Genomic DNA, 23,194 nt, shown 5'->3' with positions numbered 1-23,194 from the left:
TAGTAAGTTATTTATGCATCGACTCTCCTATTGGAGTTAACATATATTGTTGTATAATTTTGACTGTTTAAGAGCACATGAATTGTGCTAATGGAGAAATTAGGATAGAGGAATTCAGAATCTACTAAAGTTTGAAGAAATTGTGTGTTGGTTTCTTCTTTTTGTTGTTCTGCATTGCTGCTCTTGTTTGATTGTTCCGTGTCGTACCTAAGTCAAACTACACAATTAGCATGTAATTTGGTAGACCATATTCTTGATTGTGGTTCATGTCTAGAAGACTAGGAATCATTCCCATATATTTACAGTTTGGTACTCTTGAGCTGATGCATGACAAGTGTTTTTGTCATGTATTACTCTTGAATTTTGTGTGTTATATTGGAAGGGGTTATTGTGAGGTATAATCGATGGGACTGGGCATTTCTACGAGTATTGAACAAGATGATAATTTCTTAATTTTTCTTTTCATCAATCAGGTCTAGAGATATATCGATGCACACACCCACATCAGTCTTCTAAAATACACATCATGTTTCGCTTCCATTGCTCTATGGGTACAACTTCTATAGATATGATCCTTTTTTCTTTCTTTCAAAGTTGTCATGCTTGTTCGTGTTGTTTTATTCAGGTCGGAAACAGTAGAGCAGCAAGCCTGATGTGTCTTATTTTGTGATGCACAACGTTTTGGGATCAAGAAAATGTCAAAGTGGCCCTCTTGATGATGATGACGATGATGATGATAATGCACTTTTATATTTATTTCATACAAACTAGAGATCGATTATTAGCATCATTGCATTCCAATTTCATGCCCGATAATTTATCCTTTAGCATTTTTAAGGAATAGGGTGTTTTCCCTTTATGATCTTGATGCACATGCCATTGTGTGATATTCAAACGCCCCGGAGAAACCGGCGAAGCAAATCGCGCGATCTTTACTAGTATCATGCCAAATATCAATGTCTATGATAATCACAGAATTAACGCATAATTGATATCCTACTCAATATCAACATGTAATTAATTTCCTTGATAACATTAACATGGATTGCACGTATGCATTTACCAGTTATGATGAAATCGGCATTGACATAAGTAGGTAGTAAAACACACGGAATAAATCTCATGTATGGGACAATGGCAGAATTGGCCAAGGTTAGCACCAATATATCATGTGAATCTAGATTTCGGACCATTCCTTTACGCCCATAAAAATCTCTCAGCCTATGGGATAGGGACGATACAAAAGCATCCATCTAAGTACAGCCTACGGGCGATCCTTTTGTGACACATATGTGCCTGGTAATGCATGGCGATATTGGAGTGAATCTTGTCCTCTCTCTCCGTCGTATGTCACCACGAGAATATCCGGGTCCTAATCTGATGCGTGGGCATGTCTCGCAGCCTAGCTATGCGATAACTAGAACAAAACACTGGACTTAAAGATGACAACAAAACTACGTAATAAGTTGGCACACTAGGTTAAATCTGATGTCCAATGATTCAAGAGCTACGTCGACGGGAGGCACTTTTTATTGATACATAAAAAAACACAAATATGATGGTCTACAAAGATTGGACTCAAGTTATCCTGGTACTGATGACAACACCAATAACACGCCCGTGACTTCAACTTTGTTATGGAATTAGGAAACATCGCCTCTTGGTGCAGAGTCATCATGGTTGCAAATTTTTCCCGGGCATCGCTTTTCTTAATTGTTGCTAACAACTAAGGGCATGGCAAAATATATAGTTTTCATTAGAAACAACAATTTTACGTCAACAATGAGGTAGTCAAACTAAGGTAGGTAATGATGTTATCTTACATTAACACACATGTTCAACACAATTATAGAGAGCCCTTTATGTTCAACACAATTATAGAGAGCCTAAACCTACAGGAGATTGATCTCTCAGGGAGGAAATATACTTGGGCTAACTCTCTACATAATCAAACATTCGAAAAATTGGACAGGGTACTTACTAGTGTTGACTGGGAACAAAAATTCCCGCTAGTCACGGTTTGTGCACTTCAAAGGGCTATATCTGACCATACCCCACTCCTACTAGATTCGGGTCAGGCCACTCACAAAGGGAAAAAAGATGCTTTCTCTTTTGAATCCAGTTGGTTCACACGTGAGGGGTTTCTGGACTTGATTGCTAGGGAATGGAACAAGGATGTGGGGGAAGGGAAGTCTAGTGTTGATAGATGGCAAAGCAAAATTCGACATCTTAGACAATTCTTGAGAGGTTGGGCTAAGAATATATCTGGGGTTTATAAAGACGAGCAAGATAGACTGCTCCAATTCATAGACACTCTAGATCGTCAGGCAGAAACTCGCTTGCTAGATGAACACGAGAGGGCTTTGAAGTATGATGCTGAACAAAGAGTTCGGATCCTTCTTCGAGAAGAGGAAATGAAATGGGCTCTTAGAGCTAAAGTTAAGGCTATTGTCCATGGGGATGACAACACAAAAAATTTCCACTTGATTGCCAATGGCAAGCATCGGAAAAAGAGGATAATACAACTAGAACAAGATGAGGGTACAATAGTAGGTCATGAGAATCTAAAATTGTACACCACAAATTACTATAAGCGGTTGTTTGGTGCTCCGGCTCATAGTTTTGTGTCTATGGACGAGCATCAGATTGTGGATATTCCTCAAGTCGGACAGTCCGACAACGAGAGTCTTTCCGAACCATTCCTAGAGAATGAGATGTTACTAGCGATTTAGGGTATGAAGAATGGTAAAGCACCGGGGCCAGATGGGTTCCCAGCTGAGTTCTATAAGAGATGTTGGCATATCATTAAGGATGATCTCTTGTCTATGTTTCACGATCTGTTTTCTGGGCACCTACAACTCTTTCATCTTAATTTTGATACGATTACGTTGCTACCAAAGAAAGAGGGTGCTTCGCGTATTGAACAATTTCGCCCCATATGTATGCTCAATGTTAGCTTCAAAATCTTCACAAAGGTGGGAACGGATAGGCTAACCAAGATGGCACATTCTGTGGTGCAATCTTCGCAGACAGCCTTTATGCCTGGTCGGAACATTCTTGAAGGAGTAGTCGTGTTGCATGAAACCCTGCACGAATTGCACTCCAAGAAGCTTGACGGAGTACTTTTTAAGGTAGCCTTCGAAAAGGCTTATGATAAGGTCAAATGGTCTTTCTTGCAACAAACTCTCCGTATGAAGGGGTTTGGCAAGATTTGGCGAAAACATATCGATTGTTTTATACAAAAGGGTAGTGTCAGTATTAAAGTTAATGATGATGTCGGTCATTTCTTTCAGACACTCAAGGGACTTAGGCAAGGAGATCCTATGTCACCTATCTTATTCAACATCGTAGCAGATATGTTAGCGCTAATGATCAGGAGGGCTACTAACACAGGGTTAGTACGGGGATTAGTGCCTCACCTGGTAGATGGGGGGTCTCCATCCTACAATATGTGGATGACACAATCCTTTTCATGGAACACGATCTCAAAAAAGCCAGAAATATGAAGCTAATTTTATGCTTATTCGAACAGCTATCTGGGCTGAAGATTAACTTCCACAAAAGTGAGCTCTTCTGTTTTGGGGACGCCAAAGCAGAACAGCTCTCATATAATCAACTCTTTGGTTGTGAAGGTGGTACATTGCCGTTTACGTACTTAGGGATCCCTATTCACCACCGAAAATTAACTATTAAGGAGTGGAAGTGCATAGAGGATCGGTTTGAGAAAAAATTGAGCTGCTGGAAAGGCAAGCTACTATCTTATGGAGGACGATTGGTTTTAGTTAACTCGGTGTTGACAAGCATGCCAATGTTCCTCCTATCCTTTTTTGAAGTACCGGTAGGGGTGCGAAAAAGGTTGGACTTTTACCGGTCACGATTTTTCTGGCAGAGCGATGAGATCAAGACCAAGTACAGGCTGGCTAGATGGGATATTATTTGTAGGCCAAAGGATCAGGGAGGGTTGGGGATTGAAAATTTAGAGGTTAAGAACAGGTGCCTGCTAAGCAAGTGGCTTTTCAGGCTCTCTGTCGAATCAGAAGGTATGTGGGTACAAATTCTGACGAACAAGTACTTGCAGCAAAAAACCTTAGCTCAGGTCACTTTGAGACCGGGAGATTCACCTTTTTGGAAAGGTCTTATGAGGACTAAAACGGCTTTTTTTTAATAGGACTAAATTCATCATAGGTAATGGTGAATCTACTAGATTCTGGGAGGATACTTGGCTAGGGGATGTGCCACTAGCTATACAATACCCGCAGCTGTATAATATTGCCCAGCACAGACACACGTCTGTTACGGTAGTGTTACGTGAGACTCCCCTTAACATCCAGTTTCGCAGATCCTTAGTTGGCAATAGATGGGGTAGATGGTTACATTTAGTCAGAAGGCTAATGGATGTTAGTCTTACTGATGTTCCTGATCGAGACTGACCTCCAATGGTACATTCTCAGTAAAATCAATGTATGACCATATTATTGACAATACACCTATTCCAAAATCTTCGCATATTTGGAACGTTAAAGTGCCACTTAAGTTAAAAATCTTTTTGTGGTTTGTTCACAAAGGTGTTGTTTTAACTAAGGACAACTTAGCCAAGCGAAAGTGGAAGGGAAATCGAAGGTGTAGCTTCTGTCAGTCGTCTGAAACAATTAAGCACCTCTTTCTGGAATGCCCTATGGCTAAACTTTTATGGCGCTCAATCCATATTGCCTTTAACATCACCCCGCCTACCAGCATTAACATATTATTTGAGACATGGCTGGACGGGGTTAATGTTCGGTTAGCCAAACTAATTCGAGTTGGAACATCCGCACTTTTGTGGGCTATTTGGAACTGTAGGAATGACCTAGTTTTTAACAGACAACATTGTATTAATTTTTTGCAGGTCATCTTCAGGACTACCGCCTCGATCCGCATGTGGTCCTTACTCACTCCTGTGGAAACCAGGGAGCCTTTGGTTACTGGGTGTGCCCGATAGGAGATGGTAGCTCAGGCTATCTTCAGCCGATATGGATGGCGACATGCTGATAGAATAGGGAGTTAGCCAACTTCACCTATTTCTATCTTTTCTATTGGGCGTTGATCGCCTTGTAATTTCTGCTTACGGATTACCGTTACACTTTGTACTTGCTTTGGATTATTACGCTTCTTAATAAAGGGCTGCATGCATCACTCGATGCAGAGGCCGGGGCGATGCCTCCTTTTCGAAAAAAAACACGCATGTTGTGTATCCCGGTGACCGGCTGAATTCTTAAGCTAATTAATGATCAGCGGCTCCGTAATAGCGTTCACGGTGATTTGGGTAGAAAAACTGATATCTCTGTCGTTCACCTTCTGAAGGGGTCTCACATTTATATCAAAGCCCTATACACACAACACAAAACAAACAAATATATGCACTTTTCTTCCATGAAAAAATATGGAGAAACTAATTAACGGAGATCTTAATAATTACGTCATGGACGGCATCCTTGACAAGCTTCAGCTAGTGACTGGACACAATGGCAACCTGCAAAACCACATTCTTATGCTTATTTGTTCCGATGCTAGCCAAGAGAGTTTAGTACTAGGAGTTCTGTTTTATGATGCTTATGTGATCGTCATTAGAATTTGAGAAAATGGTGACCACCTGACCAGAAGCTGAGTTAGAGCTTCCACCTTTCAGGTTTGTACTCGCATGACTAATGGATAGCAAACGGATCGATTAACCTAAATCGTGGTTGCCTTCTTTCCATGGTTTCCCTTCTATCCATGACCATTTGATAACCTAATTAGCAATAGAAAAGGAAACATTCAATATATACATGTATTATTATCTGTCAAAAATAATATAGTTACATGGACATGCACAACCATAGGTTCTTCATGTTTAAGGGTAACATATTTTTGTATGAACAGAACAATATATATTTCTTATTTGATTGACAGATTTTATCTATATAACTATCAACATCTTTCAGAAAAGTAGAAGCACCGCTTTCCATTTTGGGGTCCATAGTTATCATTGAGCCTGGCTACAAGCTGGATTTCTCATTGTTAGATCGAAAAATGCACTAACTAGGCACCATACTACTTAGCCAATATGTTTTTTCGAGTATGCCTTGTATCGTTGTTAACTGCAGTTTTGTTCTTCTTTTCTTCATTGCCAGTTATTCTGACCATAGTTATCATTTCAAGACTTGACTGCAAGCTGCATAACTAAATATTTCTATGTTGGACATTAATGTGATTCTGATTAATAAACTACATGTCAATGATTTTTCGCAATTAGCCTCACCCTTCCTCCGAACTACAAAAATTATACCTAATATAACAATTAATGATCCATTCCTTTTGTTTGTGGAATCTCCTATTTACTACTCCCTCCATTCCTAAATACAAGTCATTTTAGATATTTCACTAGGGTACTACATACAGAGGAAAATGAATGAATCTTTATTCTAAATTACGTCTATATACATCGTATGCAGTCCTCTATTGAAACATATAAAAGACTTATATTTAGGAAAGGATTCAGTAATTGGAGGCACCTTTCAAGCCTCCATGTTAATTCATATCATCTGTAATAATATAGCCATTGGATTTAATATTTAATGGTCAAAATCTACTAGAAGACTTGCCGTATTTTTTCTAGAAAAAGTAGCACGTACATCAAATATTACACCAACGCATGCATCAAAGAGACCTTAAAACCCACGTTCATATTCCAACTAAAAAGAACAGATGTTCAAATTGCTGTCAATAGAAAATACATGTGTCCTCTCCCTTCATAAAGCAAAAAAGTTCACATACAAATTAAAAGTCCTCAAGCCCCACATAGGAAAATAGTCTAGGTCCCAACTGCCCACCATACAAAAACTGTGCACGCCCGATATCCAAAAATACATTGACGTACATGTTCCCTTCCAAAAATAAGAGAAAAGACAGGTACAATTAAATACTATTCAAGCAACATGTTACAAAAGAAAAGAGAGAATGCATAACAAGGAAAGAATCAATCGTACCTTACGAAATCAGGTCACGGTCTATTAATTTTGTGAAATCATATAATTTCAACAAGACCCTATCTATTAGTTTAATATGTGAAATCACTTAATTGTAATATAACTAGGAAAATACATAAAATGGAACGCATAGAAAAATCATACATAGACCGTAACTATAACTTTTATTTTCATTTCAAATAGTATACTCCACATTGACATATATTAAAATATTGTTAAAACATTTTTTCATTCATTATAATGTACCCTAGTATTTATTTTTATATAACATAGAATCATTCTCATTAAGTATAACATTATTTTTTCCTAAAGTTATAAAAGGAGAACTTCCCAATACATTAACAAGAGATTGTGTATGTACTAAAAGTATCATTGTTGTAACAAACCGCAACAAACAAACAAGACCTTAGATAGATAATCTAATACCAAATGGAACATAAATCCATCTAAGTAGTAGTCATTAGACTAATATTTCAACAACACTTGGTACCTCTTCCGATAATTTTACTTTAAAATATTTCCTTTTTATACATCACATATGAAAAAAATACCCATTTGAGCCATCTCAATTCTATTTAACGAATAATTGAGGGGGAATGAATCTTCATGAGAAATATTATGAATGTATATTCCACAAATTACATATCATGGTCAAAGTAAATTTTAGTCAAAGTTATTTTTCTCAGCTTTTATTTTATATATATGACGGTTCTAGGAAGAGTCCTCGGTAGCCATTCATGTTGAGAAATCATAAAAACTTCTTTCTTGAGGTATAAATCATATAAAATTGTGTAATGGGTTCTTCAAATGAAGTGACACAAAAAAGTATGTGTTGATGTCAAACATTCATATTTACATGCCATATATTGCAATGGGCTACCGATTTGTAACTAGAAGATTAGTAAATTCAGTAACACATAATTTGCTCAATTTTGTCTTTAGAATATAAATAATAAAGGGACCAACATGACAATTTGCTCGTAGGAATTTACTTGTGGGACCTCCTCACAGGAAAGAGCATTTTAGCATTTTAGGATATGCACTTCTTTTTCACAACACTACACAAAATATTTCTATATTATTAATGTAATTACATGAAGAAGACACTAGTTTAGGGTAAGAGTATACATGTTGATGTGTGCATATACAATCTCAAATTTGGAAGTATATACTCTCATTTAGTTTCATCTGCCCATTCAGTTTATTCCATTGACGCAACACTACACAGATTTGGAAGTATATATTGTCCAGGGATGAGAGGGCGATGAAGTACTCAGAGTAGTAGTTGTCATTAAGTCGATGCAGATCCATCTTATGGTTCAAAAATTGATTAATATTACCCAAATATCGTGACCAGTGTCAACTATTTTTCAAGGGATATCATGTGTCAAAAATCCATTGCAGTTGTAAATGTCATTGCAAGAGAATCTTCTAATGTATACAAACTAGACAACGTTTCAAGTGTTTGTGGTTCAATAAATTGTAATAATTCGAATTTTGCTAATTAATATAATCAATATTTTAATATAAAAATAACATGGGTATTAATTTAGTAATAATATTAATAATATAGTGTTATTCTACCTATCGTATACTCTATTATTTAAAAATCAATCAAAAATAATAAAATGAAAAAACATTATTAGGATTGAACATTTTCTTGCCCGTGCGAATCGCACGGGTGGATGACTAGTGCCAAATGATGTAGGTGATAAATCACCAGGTTTAAGAACCTTTAACCTCGCTCATGAACCTACATAGAATCAAAATGCACACAATAAAAAACAAAATAAATACATAAATTGTATGTTCATAACATTTAAAATCAACCGCTCCTGTCGGTCGAATTGGACACCGTGGAACACGAGTTTCGCCTTTGTTCCCCATGGTCAGTTTGGTTGCTAGAGTAGCATACATGACGGCATTTGCTTGGTATATGAGAAATCAAAAGAGATGGCACAAAGGACTCCGCTAGCAGCCGTAGGATCAAGTAGTGGCATCATTCTCAAATTGTTGTTCATACACACAAGATGGAATTGTTCGCATACGTGTACACGCGGTACAATGAAATGTAAGTATAATCCCTGTGAATAATATAGAATACATGGACAGATGATAATATTTTGCGCATACTTTCACTTTAAACAAACTTCAACAGTAGAAATTGCTAAGCTATTGACTATGTTTTGAATATACTGATACTCATTTGAATGGATCTATTGCTTGGCAGGATGTATATGTTAGTCCAGCAAATAAAAAGTCAATACCCTAGATATTAGATAAAGCAGAAAGCATCGACACACGTTCATTTTTAGAAAAGGAGGTCTCGCCCCGGCCTCTGCATCGAGAGATGCATACAGCCATATATTAAGCAAACAGAATCTTCACAAAGTACAAAACTGACGAAAGGAAAAAAGTTTAAATAAAAAGATACATGGCGATCAGCGCGCCGAGGCCTGAAGTGGCTAAAAGATGTAGATGACTAAACACCTATCCTATTAATATGCCGCCATCCAAACCGGTTGAAGATACCCTGTGCTACCATCTCCCAACGGACACACCCAGTAACCATAGGCTCCCTGGCTGCCACACGAGTTAGTAACGACCATGTACGGATCAGTGCGGTAGTTCTGAAGATAACTTGCAGAAAGTAATATCACGAAGTCTGTTAAAAACCAAATCATTTCTGCTATTCCATGAAGTCCATGGAAGAGCACATGCACCGACACGAATAGATTTGGCCAATTGAACATCAATTCCCTGTAACCACGTTCCAAATAACGAGTCCAAGTTAACAGGAGGAGGGATGTTAAAAGTAATATGAATTGAGTGCCAAACAAGTTTAGCCATAGGATAATCGAGAAAGAGGTGCTGAATACTCTCTACCCTTGGGCAGAAGCTACATCTGGGGCTACCTTTCCAATTCCGTTTGGCCAGATTATCCTTAGTTAAAATAACTCCCTTGTGAACAAACCACAAGAAAACTTTAATTCTAAGAGGCATTCTGACCTTCCAAATATGTTGGATTTTTGGAATAGGTACAGAATCAATGAGATCAGAATACATGGATTTAACCGTAAACAACCCGTTCGGTGTTAATCTCCAGGAAATTCGATCAATCCTATCAGAGAGGTTAACCTCAATTAACCTTCTAACCAGATGCACCAAGGAAACCCATCTGTCACCAACTAAAGATCTACGGAATTGAATATTAAGGGGTATCTCGCGAAATACTGCCGCAACGGACACTTGTCGACGTTGGGCAATATGATACATCCGCGGATATTGAAGAGCCAAAGGCGAATCTCCTAGCCAGGAATCTTCCCAGAATCTAGTCAATTCCCCATTACCAATGATAAACCTCGATCTGTGGAAGAATGAGTTCTTTACCCGCATCAGACCCTTCCAGAACGGCGAGTCTAATGGTCTAGCCGTAACCTGAGATAAAGTTTTGGAGTGAAGGTACTTATTCATCAGAATTTGTACCCACATTCCTTGGGATTCCATCGATAAACGAAACAGCCACTTGTTGAGAAGACATTTATTTTTGGTCTCCAAATTTTCAATTCCTAAACCTCCTTGATCTTTAGGGCGGCAAATAATATCCCATTTAGCTAGCCTATACTTAGTAGTAACCTCATCACTTTGCCAGAAGAAACGTGGTCGGTAGAAATCCAATCTTTTTCGTACCCCCACAGGTACCTCAAAAAAAGATAAGAGGAACATAGGCATACTTGTTAATACTGAATTGACCAGCACTAGCCTACCTCTGTAAGAAAGAAGCTTACCTTTCCAACTACTAAGTTTCTTTTCAAACCGTTCCTCAATGCATTTCCACTCAGCATTTGTAAGTTTACGACGATGAATGGGAATTCCTAAGTACGTAAAAGGTAAGTCCCCAGCCACACACCCAAACAGCTGATTATAAATATGTTGTTGGTTTTTGGCTTCACCAAAACAAAACAACTCACTTTTATTGAAGTTAATCTTCAGCCCAGATAACTGTTCAAAAAGGCAAAGGATGAGCAACACAGGTTCATGGCAAACCAACTAGTTTTTTCGCCCACAAGTAATGAAAAGCAAATAATTTGTGGTTCCTTCTCTATAGATATGCAACGCCACTTGCATTGTCTTGATAACAGCTAACTAAATTCCCAGTTGTTGCAACGTGCAAAACACCAATTGTGCTGAATATCAATATATCATTCTGCTTTGGCAGTATTATTTTAAACAGCATAGTCAACATTTTACTAAAAAGGAAAATCAATCTTTTTGTTTGTCCTCCATCCACTATAATACGTGTGTATTTATATGAATTAACAATTTAAATTATCCAATTTGTAATATAATTGTTGCGCTTCAAGGCGACCATATATTTTATATTGGTGATCTATTGAGTGGGAAATAAAAACAATTAAGGAGGGATCACAAGAGAGGTGGCTCCTCATAGCCAAATTCTATTTGCAACAAACACATTGACAAAATTCTGTCGAATTTTTCCTCTGCTGTTTTTGAACAGAAGGATTATTGTCCATCATAGCTTTTTTGCACAAGAGTGGTGTGTACGCAATTATCGTTAGGAATTGTGATAGTGAAAGTCTAGGAAGGCGCAGACCTGCATTATTTTGTCAATCATATTTTTGCGGGGCACCGATCCATAAAGCACTTGCATTGTTACGAAATTTATGGTCTTAGTAGTTAACAAAGAAATCCCAAGGATAGGACTTCTATAGTTTTTAAGTATTGCCAGGTTAGCACTTCTTGAAACTTGAGTGCTTTGCCAAAGAGCATGGAAAAAAAACTTGAGTACTTTGCCAAAGATCATATTTTTACTTGTATGATCAATGATAAGAAAGGAAAAATCTAATAAATTCAACAAAATATCCCATCAATGCTTGATATACTGTGATTTTATCTTTGTAGGCATTTCGGGACTTGTAGGACATGTGCCCATGATCCCCGTGCCATACTCTTTTTGTTGTGTATGATTGATGATAAGAAAGGAAAATTCCAATCAATGCAAGGAAATAGCCCATCACTGATTGATTGATTGTTATTTTATTTTTTACGTGGTAACCAATCTTGTGGGGTCAAACATAAGGCGAGCTCCATTGTACTCCCTCCGTTCCTAAATATAAGTCTTTCTAGAGGTTTCACTAATGGACTACATACGGATGTATATAGACATGCTTTAGAATATAGGTTCACTCATTTTGCTTCGTATGTAGACACCTAGTGAAATGTCTTAAAAGACTTATATTTAGGTACGGAGGAAGTATGGTTTATTTTCTAGTTACATGTGTGGTGAAGCAAAAAAAAAAGCACATGCAAGAGGGGATAGAAAAAAAAAACAAAATTCCGGTGAGTATACTGGTTCAGTCATTTTTAGTGGCCAAAGCAGACCCCGTATTGCGCGTCCTGCCAGTAAAAGTTTTACGGCGGCCTGCAAAAAGACCCCTCGCCGGCATATATGTGGTTTTACAACGCGTTTACGGGGCAAACTCTAACCTCCACCGCGGTTGAACTCCCACTCCACCCTAATTTCTCGCTGCCGGCGAGACAAAAAAAACCACCAGCGGTCCATCCCGACCATGGACGGCCATGGAAATGGAGGGGATGACTCCGAGCGTCGTCGCCGCCGTGTCTAGGACGCCGCGCGCAAGCGGGGATCCCGAAGGTGCCTGAAATATGGCCTCCGGCCGCCGTCAGCTTTCGAAGCCGTGAGCTTGACGAGTATGAGCACGAGCTCGCGGCTCGACGCATCGGCTCCTCCGGCTCTTCTGCTGCTGGGAGTTTGTCCGCGGGCGCCTTTTCCTCCCGGACCATAACTCCGATGAAGAGAAGGGCGGAGGATCTCAGGCCCCTCGCTATCAAGCTCGGGGACGACGCCGACGAGCTGTGTGGAGGGGTCATCGGCCACAAGGATTACCTCCTCCCGGGGCAGGAGGATCACATCATGCGCGCCATCATGGAGCGCTCGGTGAGGGAGGCGGCGGAGGACGCCGCACGCAACCACCGCGACCTCGAGATCGAGCACAACTTCCTCGGGCAAGGGATCACAGCGTCGCAGGCGAGCGCGTCAAAGGAGGCAGACCTGCGCATCCTGAAGGTCGAGCAGGAGTATGAGCACGACCTCGACTCCACCTCCGACGAGGAGTAAGCTCCTCCGTCGCGTCGTCGCCGTCGCACCCGTCGTTTTTGGTAGCATTGGCTTGCGTACGCTGCACGGCCCGCAGATCCCCCCTACCTAGTAGTAGTATGGTGAACTAATGTAGTTTGATAAAGAACTGATGTAGTTTTTGCAAGAACCATGCTATGTTCGATGAATGATGTAGTAGTTGTTTCCCGTGAACATTTTTTTTCTTTAAATTTTACGGTTTCATATACGGGGTTTATTCTGCAGCGCAATATTTCATCCCGCAAAACCCCACTTCGTCGAACTGTAAAAACACGTTTGCAAGTCACTTTGCTAGAGATGCTCTTATGAGTAGATATGATGAAATGAACATGCGCATAAATAGGTAGTAAAACAGCCGCACACCCTCCACATGGCAGATACTGTTTGGAATACATATACCGAATTTTTCTACAACCCCTACATTTTTCTACCAACTTCACAAATGGGAATGTTGACATCGGAGTACAACCCGCGGAATAAATGTCATGAATGGGACATTGGCAGAATCGGCCAAGGTAGTCACCAATATATCATGTGAATTTACTTTCCTGTCCCTACCTTGACGTATGTACCATTTTCTCAGCCTAAGGAATAGGGACCATGGACTAACGTCCATCTTGTATAGTCTAGGGGCAATCCTTTTTGGATACACATGTGTGTTGTAATGCATGTCATTATTGGACGGGCTGTGCAGTGCTCTCGTGAATCACATGCATCATAGTCGCCAAGCCAGCACTGCTCTAGTGAATCTTGTCCTCTTCTTCTTAACTCTCTCTCCCTCTTCTCGTCCTACTTAGACGCGTGGGCATATGTCTCGCAGCCTATGGGACAACTAGAACAAAACACTAGACTTAAAGATTGCAGAAAAACTACATAATAAGATGGCACACTAGATTGAATCTGATGTCCAATGATTGAAGAGGTAAGTCGACGAGAGGCGCTTTTTATTGAAACATGAGGAAACAAAACACAAATAAGATGGTCTACACAGATTGGACTTAAGTTATCCAGGTATTGAAGACAACACCAAGAACACGTACATGACCTGAACTTTATTATGTACTCCCTCCGTTCCTAAATATAAGTCTTTTAAACGATTTCACTAAGGATCTACATACGGAGCAAAATGATTGAATCTATACTCTAAAGTATGTCTATATACATCCGTATGTAGTTCATTAGTGAAATCTCTACAAAGACTTATATTTAAAAACGGAGGGAGTAATTAACAAACATCCCCGCTGGGCGTAGAATTATGGTTGTTGCAAATTTTTCCCAGGCCTCGCTTTTCTTCTTCGTTGCCAAAAACCTGAGGGCCTGCCAAAATATATAGTTTTGATTAAAAAAGCTTTTTTACGTCAATAATAAGGTAGTCAAATTATGGTAGGTAATACCGTTATCTTACATTAACACACATGTTGTCTATCCCTGTGGCTGGATGAAGTCTTAAGAGAATTAATGATCAGCGGTTGTGTAATAGCGTTCGTGGTGATCATCAGGGCAGAAAAAAATGATATCTCTCCCGTTGACCTTCTCAAGGGGTCTCACGTTCATACCAAAGCCCTATACACACAGCACAAAACAAACAAATATATGGACTTTGTTTCCATGAAACAATAAGGAGAAACTAATTAACAGAAATATTAATACTTACCTCATGGGCGGCACTTGGTCACTCGACACGGTCGCAATCTGCAAAACCACATTCCTACCTGAAATAATTCATCAAAAATGGGGGAGTTATGGGGAAGATGACTGTATGGTCCGTAAATCAGGTCCATATGCAAATTTCCCCTAAGTTTAGCATTTACGCTCAAAATGTGGTTGGTAAAAGTCATAAACAAAATAGGTATCCTCTTGACCACGGTCGAGAAATCCAGATGACACCCTCGTCACACTCCCGGGTGGTGAGGGAGCCCATGTATCGGTAATAGGCTTCGCCATCGCCCCTTGCGACCCAAGGATCCCCCACGCTGTCCCTCACTTCCTTCTCATTCATGCCGCCATCCTGTGCAAGTAAGACTCCAGCTGCACAGATGCACGCAACGGATTAGTTAAAATCGAGGACCGAACTAAAAATATGCACGTTCTGGTCATAAATTTAAGATGTTTCAACATTGTTATGAATCAACTATATATGAACACGTTTAATGCGTTTGATCCCCCATTTCAGTCCATATGTTGTCCATTCTGAAATATCAAAAATATCATGCACGAAGGGATTGCTATATTGACAGCACGTACATGCATGGATTTGCAGTAAGCTACGTACCTCGTGCAGGAAATGGTCGGGCCTGCCATTCTTGTAGAGGAGGTCAATCACGGCAGCCTTGTTCTCGGCGCTAAGGTGAACCATGTGGAGCTCCATGTTGTACCGGTGGCCGTTTACCCGGTGCTCGCCCGTTAGTAGTGAAATATTAATATTCTAACACGGAACACGGAGAATATCCCTACGTCCGCGTACCTTAGTTCCCAAATTTCCTCGATTCTCCCATAGTGTTTGTTCTTTTCTTTACCTGTGTATGCATGTACAGGGCTGGTCGTGAGATTTCAGGGGTCCGGGACGGGTCTAGAAACTGGGGCCTCTTAATGTAAGCGTTAAAATAATAATCAATCAATGTATTAACATCGTCTTGTCTTCTGGCATCAAGAACTTGTGTAAACCTCTCTTAAATCTAGTTGGTTTATTTTATGAGATAAATAATACAAGTGTAGCTACATCCCAGAATAAGAAAAAATAATTATATCTTCCTCACATCAATTCCGAACCTTGTCAAGTTTAGCAAATCAAGCAAGCAAGCACATTGCGATGATCAACAGGAAATTATCTACAACTTTCGTATGTTATGTTAAAAAAAATGGTTCTTCATAGAAATATACTAGTTCCTGCAAAATATAAACTTACTAAAATCTGGTAAAAATATTATAAACTAAAATCTGAAAATTCTGGTATAGCAGCTCCTGTTTGGTGATATCCCAATATTAAACCAAATTGTGCAAACTCGGTTTCTCGGGAAAACTGTCAATAATCATTACAACTTTATTGTTGGTGTCATCTCAAAATTATATATGAAATAGTGTCAATTTTTACAACACTAATCTTGTTGGATTACTCAAATATCGAAAACAATTCTTGCTTCGATCGACAAACTAAGTATTTTTTTTCTGAACAATCCAAACTAAATAGAGTATTTAATAAGAAGAAAATATATTCCAAAAAGAGAACTAGATAATAATAGAAAAGAGGTTACCCTTGACGTGTAGACCATCGTTCCTAAATTAATTGATCAATTCCGATCCAATCCATCCAGTTGCTTTTCTACTACTGTCAGTATTCCCGCCGGCCAATTTTGTGTCTGAGGGGAGGCGCTCTACGATGTTCATGTCTGTAATGGCATCGAGCGCTCGAAGAAACCTTGCCTCTCTGACTCGTAATCAGCGCTCTGGATTGGCAAACTCACAATCGGAGATTAGGAACAAAAAAGGAGTACAAGGACGGGGCTACATGCATGAGGAACAGCATCTGCCTGACATGGTATGCGGATTTGGTATGCAGGATCGGCCTGTTTAGGCATGGCGCTAATCACGATGGAAAATTAGGAAGAAGAAAATGACGAGGGCCGCATGGCGCTAATCCACAATCGCCATCGGGATCCTGCTTCTGCTGCGTGTCCGTGATTAGCTGCCTTCTTGGGCCATGGTGTATGGTGGTGCATCGTACGGGCAGGGCCCCCTGGGTTTTGGGGGCCGGGGGCGGCCGCCCCTGCTGCCCCCCTCAGGGCCGGCCCTGTGCATGTACTATCACCCCTGAATTCTGGTACACAAGTTTTACCTAGTCTCTCGCCTCCGTATAAAAAGCATATCTGGTTATGTCATAGGCTTGGTACATGGTCACATTCAATGCGGGTCCCGATGCCAAGGAGAACAACTCAGTACTTCTGTCATCATTTTCTAACAATGTATTTTCTCGCATGTATGTCTTGAACCAAGCCACATACTTTCTATCTTCTCATTTGTTAGTTTCTTATCGCACCGTTTTGGCCCATGTTTCCTGTATTCAGTTGTCAACTGCAACATTTGCTTCCTAGCTTATGTGTTGACACACTTAATGTGTTGTAACGCAACAGTGTGAGTTCTTATGAAGTCGGGCGCTCAAAGGTCACATGCAAATTATTTCTCCTTTTACTGTGAACTACGCCCTTGAGCCTGCCAATGTGCTTATTCTTGGGCATGTCTAAAGGTTTGTCGACTTCAAGCTAGTATGTGTGAAACGGGATAACCTTCGAAGTTAGAAATCCTTGAACGATGCTTACGTTTGGATGTGACCTGTTATGAACGTATCGTTTGAGTATCCCATTGAACTTTTTGAAAGGCAACATATTGTGGACAAATACTGGTCATAGGTCTATGATGTCTCCAATAACGTGGACAAGTAGGTGCACCATGATGTCAAAAAATGAGGGCGGAAAGTACACCTCAAGCATACATAGTATCACAACAATCTCTTCTTGCAGTTTCTTGCAACGCTCTAGGCTGATCGATTTATGAGATATGACATCAAAGAAGTTGAGGTCTTGAAGTGTCTTTTTGACAAGCTGTTCCATTATTGCTCTATGTGCAACCAGTAGTATTTATGTAATTATCATGTGACAGTCATGCCACTTCATCCCAGATAAAGTTTTCTTCTCATGTGACAAATATATGTGTATGTTTGACATGTGCCCGAAACTTACTCAAACATTAGCAAGGTAGTTGAATACCTTGTCAAGCTCCTCTCGAGATAAACTGCAGCAAGCAGGCCTGAATTTTGAAATGGCTTTCTTAGACTTGACAACGTCGCTTTCCTCCATGCAGCCCACAATTCCGGCTTAATTTGAAGTGATTCTAGGTCTTTTCTTGAGCTACCCGTATGTAGCAACCAAACTCTTGCAACATTCTTCGCGATATGCATGACATCAATACAATGGGGCTTCGAGAGATACTTCCAATATTTCAAGTCCCAAAATGGAGTCGGCATTTTCCATACTTTTAGAAGTGGTGTCGTGGGAATGATCGTGACAATAATACCAGGGCTACGATCTAAGGGGCGAAGTCTAGCTAGGCGAAGTGGACGCACTCCGATTTATGAGTTCAGGCCCCACTCGGAGATGGTAATAGCCCTACGTCTTGAGCCCGGAGGCTGATGTTTGCTTATAGGGGGTGTAAAAGATTAGAAGTGTTGAACCTTGAGCTGATGCCCGGGAGTGGCTTATAAGTGGCTGCCACGACTGGCCGAGCTCCATTACAAGGCAACAAATGATAATAAAGACGGTAGTTACAAGTAACGGCGGCCTTAATCCCCACCATTACTGGTAACGCTGGTCTTCATGGGCCTTCACGCATGTGTTTAAATCATTGGGCGTTGCAGTCCCTTCATAGTCCCTTCCTTGCTATGGACCGAGTGTTGGGAGCTTCCGACTGTCGCGAAGCAGACCGAGTGACCTCACGTGACCGAGTGAGAACACAATGACTGAATGAGGTTGGGACTATCAAGATGACTTGTAGGACAATGATGTCCTTACAGGTACTTAGGTGGGCCCTATGGAAATGGGTCCGTAGGCCTACCCCTTAAGTATTACCCCATTTGTAGCCCCCGAACCGGTATAGATTTTCTGGCCGAGTGAATCACTGCCTTGGTGTTTCGGAGACACAGGGGTCGCCGTGAGAGGCAACGTCATTCGGACTCTTAGATAGCCACTATGGATTCAAGAAAAAAATGTTGAATGTCCACGCGTGCCGGTAAGTTTACATTCGGTAAGATCGAATACCTCTCGGGGAGGTTTATTCGATGATTTGGACGACCATGGGCCCGAAGCTCCATGTGTCCAGTCGGCGAGCTGGAACGGATCCACTCGTACCGGGGTAGAGGTGACCTGATTACCTTTTTGTGTTGCCCGAATGATCAGGGTCCCGTGGAGGGACACACGGGAAGAGCACTCGGTTCATCTTGCCATGCGTCGTGGATGCGGAATCCATTCATATGGTGAGGGGAGCAGTTTCCTACGCAGATTATGAATCAGATGCGCGCGCGGCGGTGAAATTTGAGGCGACGTGGTTAGTGGAGGTAGTGGCACCAGGGGGAAGGTACTGTGCCTGGGATTTGGACTCACCTCCCGCGCTTCCAAGCCTCACAGCCGAAACCAGCCAGCACCTACTCGTTTCTTTCCTTCAGTCGAGCGCCATGGTGAAATGGGCGATGGAGAAAGCCAAGCGAGCCAAGAGGGGATCGTGGGGATCTTCTTCGGGCACCAAAGCCCTCCCGCCGGGCTGGATGCAGGGCGATTGGCTACCGTCCCGAGTCAAGGGCGGGTGTCTGTAGGATTTGTAGAGCGAGGGTCTCATTGCTCCGGGGAGCTGGCGGGTGCCCGGCGCCAGCGAGTTCGAGCCAGCGCCGAGAGATGACGAGCGAGTGCTGCTCATCAGTCACGTCGAGAGAGGTTTTCCCCTGCCTCTACATCCTTTCCTTCGAGCTTACCTAGTTTTCTTTGGTGCGCAGTTGCATCATCGTCCTCTGAATGTTGTTTCCTACTTAGCTGCCTTTGTTTCCCTGTCTGAGAACTTCCTCGGTTGCCATCCGCACTAGGGTTTGTTCAAACACATATTTACTTGCCGAGTGATGACTGTTAAGAAGTCTTTGTCGGGGGGCAAAACCAATGTAGTGTAGCTTTGCGGAGGTCTAGGTATCCAGCTCAGGGGCAAGAGCGGCTTCCTCCAAATGATCTTCCCCGATTTCGTGAAGGGGTGGCAGGATTCTTGGTTCTACTGCCAGGATTTTTTTGTTGGAGAGGGTCATTTGGGTCTCCCACCATATTCCACCGATAGGGTTCAATCGGCTCATGCCTTGACCGTGTCGAAGGCGGAGAAATTGACGTCAATATTCTCATGAATGTGTTGGTTGTTGTGATGCGCAAAGGCATCTACGGAATGGACCTCCTGGAAGTCTTCTTTCAGCGTAGGATCCAACCCCTCCAGGCCAGAGCCCACCCCATGTGGATGTACAAGGGGCCGGATGAGCGAACTCGTGTTCACCCAGAGGAGCTTATGGAGAAAGAGCTGGAAGATAAGATAATGGCCATCAGTCTAGTGAGGGACAACCCCAGGGGGACTAGGGCGGTGCCTCCTTTCTCAGTGGGGATTCTGCCGAATGAGGTAAGTTGGTGTCCTTTACGCCCGAGTGATTTTCCCCGTTGTCCCGGTACTTGTTTGTAACGTGATCTTTCCCACTCGGTAGGCTTTTACCGGGTTGGTCAGCTCCGTCCCGGTGGTTGACCGAATGCCCGTTGACGTGGAGAGCGACACCGAGTGCCCGGAGGGTTCTGATGCTGGTGGTGAAGAAGATAGCGACGATGAAGAAGACGGCGAAGAGGTGGAGGAGATTGACAACGATGATCAGGGGGATGAGGCGGAGTCTTCTCCGTATGATGAGATCCCGCCCGAGGCCCGCAGCAAGGCGCGCCAGGATCCGGGGACCCGTGTTGGCACCTTGAGGATCCTGAGGGTGACAAAGACGAGTGTGTCGGCGATGCTGACTCGCAGTTCCAAACGTGGCCGAAGTGAGGCCACTACACCGCTGGAGATGACTGCCAAACAGCCAAAGGTCGCAAGCTCCAAACCTCGGAAAGCTGTACTGCCGCGGATCAAGGTCGATGTTCCCATCGCTTTGGCGTAAGTTTTGTCGCCTAATGACTTTGTCTTTGTTGGCTATGTTTCATCGAATGATTGTTGTGGTTTTGTTGTGTATATTTGATGACGAGATGATGTATATACTTCTCGCATCTCGTTGCTTACCCCAAGTGGAAGGTTGAGATGCAATCAGCAACAAGTTTTCCCTCACACGAAGACTGTAAGGTTTATCGAACCAGCAGGACTCCTAGGCTCAACAAGTAGGTGTATCCCACCCTGGCGCTAGCAGAAGACATGGACCTGCACACACAACAAATAACTTTGCTCCCAATGAGTACAAGAGGTTGTGAATCTCTCCGGCCTTGTAGTTTGCAAAGGATCAAAACACAAGCGGGAAAAGTGATAGTAATTGCAATGGAAAAGTAAATAAAAGCAGTAAATGGTGTAAGTGTAAACAATTGTGGTGATATGTACCGGAGTCGCATGATGTTCACTAGTGATGTCTCTCTCCCAAAAGATGATAAACAACTATGCTCGGGTAAACAAATTACAGTTGGGCAATTAACAGAATTATGAACGCAATGCTAATTATGCTACTTGATAGTTAGAGGTTCAATAGTAATGGGCAGTACGCCAAGACAAGTAGACCGTTTATTCATCAGAATCTACTTACTAATCATCCACCTTGAGATATCTATCCATAACATCTCGCCAGTATTAAGTTGCGAGCCCCACCCAAAGTGTAAACTCAAAGCAACGGACAAGTGCATTAACGAACTATGCGTAAGGTAAACAATCCTTGCAACCGCGGTCACAAGCACCGTTGTTTTCTCCTTGGTGGCAACAACACATCCCCTTGTCTCATGTTGGTGTCACTCAAGCTAGACATCGAGGGGCATGAACCCACAATCATGCATAACGCTCCCTGTTGGAGTTACAATCTACTACTCGGCCAAAGCAATAAATAGTAATAGAGAACATGCATGAATCACTAAGGAACATAATATAAAAGGATAATCAAATATATAACTCATAACAATCTGAACATAATCTCATAATCCATCGGATCCCAACAAACCGAGCATAGCAATAGCAAGAGAATTACATAGATGCCTTGATCATGTAGGGCAGCTCACAAGGACTAACCATTGAAGCACAAGATTGGCGAGAAGACATTACATAGCTACTGGTCATGGACCCATGGTCCAAGGAGGACTACTCACGGCAGGTCCGGGAAGCGTCTGTGGAGGTGGAGAAGCTCCTGAAGGTCAATCCGACCTCGGCGGGGTGCCGGGAAGGGGTCTCGTGACGCTCCTGATCTCGAAAGCGCTGTGGTGGTGGAACGATGGACAAATTCGCAATTCTGGATCCCCCATAGGGTTTTCCTCGTAAAGGGGTAAATATAGGCGAAAGGAGGGCACCGGAGGAGGTCGGACCCACCCAGGTGGCCTCTTGGCGCGGCCAGGGGGTAGGTCGCGCCCACAGGTCGCGTGGGCGGCCCCTGGCCCCCTTGTGGCCCATCTTCGGTGATCTGGAAGCTTCCGGTACGCGGATTTTTTATATATTTTTCTCGGGATTTTTCGGGCTCCGAAAAATTGGGTAAAAGCCCCTGCAAAATAGACATCCGCAAACAGAAACTGGCACTGGGTGCAATGATTTAGTAGGTTCGTCCAAATATGTGTAAAATGATATAAAAGTGTAGCAAAACATATAACAATGTCACCCAAAAGATCATGGAACAAGCAAAAATTATAGATACGTTTGGGACATATGGACATCCCCAAGCTTAATTTTTCTCGTCCTCGAGTAGATAAATGATGACACAATAATTTCGGTGGTGACATGCTAGCACACATATAAGAACTTCAAAGTAAAGCAAGTAAGATATGCAATTCAAGTCAAGACAATAACAAGCAAGAGTTTATATCTAGTATTGAAATTAGCAAAGTAATAACATAATGTTGCAAGAGCTCTCGCTGTCCGTGACTCGAATGTCTCCAAATGGTGTTTGCGTGCAAGAACTGGGAGATGGGTTGAGATCATAATATATATATTTTTAATTGAGAAAGCAATCTACTAAACTTCACACTTAGTCTCCTTCGGAATCTTATCGTTACTCATCCCAGACCACTAGTCAGGCACAAGTCAAAATGATCCTCTCCCTTTTGACTTTGAGCACTCATGCAATAGATGAGCGTAAGCAAGATATGTTGGCACTTAGGATGGCAAATAGAATAATGATGGGGAAGGAAGACAAAAAATGTGTGAAAGGCTCACATCAATGAGGACAACCATAGGCGAGAGAAAGCCAAATGATATATATGATGTGAGGAGTAGGGATTGCCATGTA

At 41.7% G+C, this 23,194-nt stretch overlaps 1 pseudogene; it reads right to left on the bottom strand.

Annotated features, from left to right (window-relative positions):
* Positions 1-14,637: 14,637 nt before the first annotated feature.
* Positions 14,638-16,757, bottom strand: LOC123409566 (annotated as a pseudogene).
* Positions 16,758-23,194: the final 6,437 nt, after the last annotated feature.

This window comes from Hordeum vulgare, chromosome 7H (assembly GCF_904849725.1).
Source record: "Hordeum vulgare subsp. vulgare chromosome 7H, MorexV3_pseudomolecules_assembly, whole genome shotgun sequence".
Classification (NCBI taxonomy): domain Eukaryota; kingdom Viridiplantae; phylum Streptophyta; class Magnoliopsida; order Poales; family Poaceae; genus Hordeum; species Hordeum vulgare.
The sequence above is the reverse complement of the archived record's forward strand: the minus strand, read 5'-3'. Positions and strand labels throughout refer to the sequence as shown.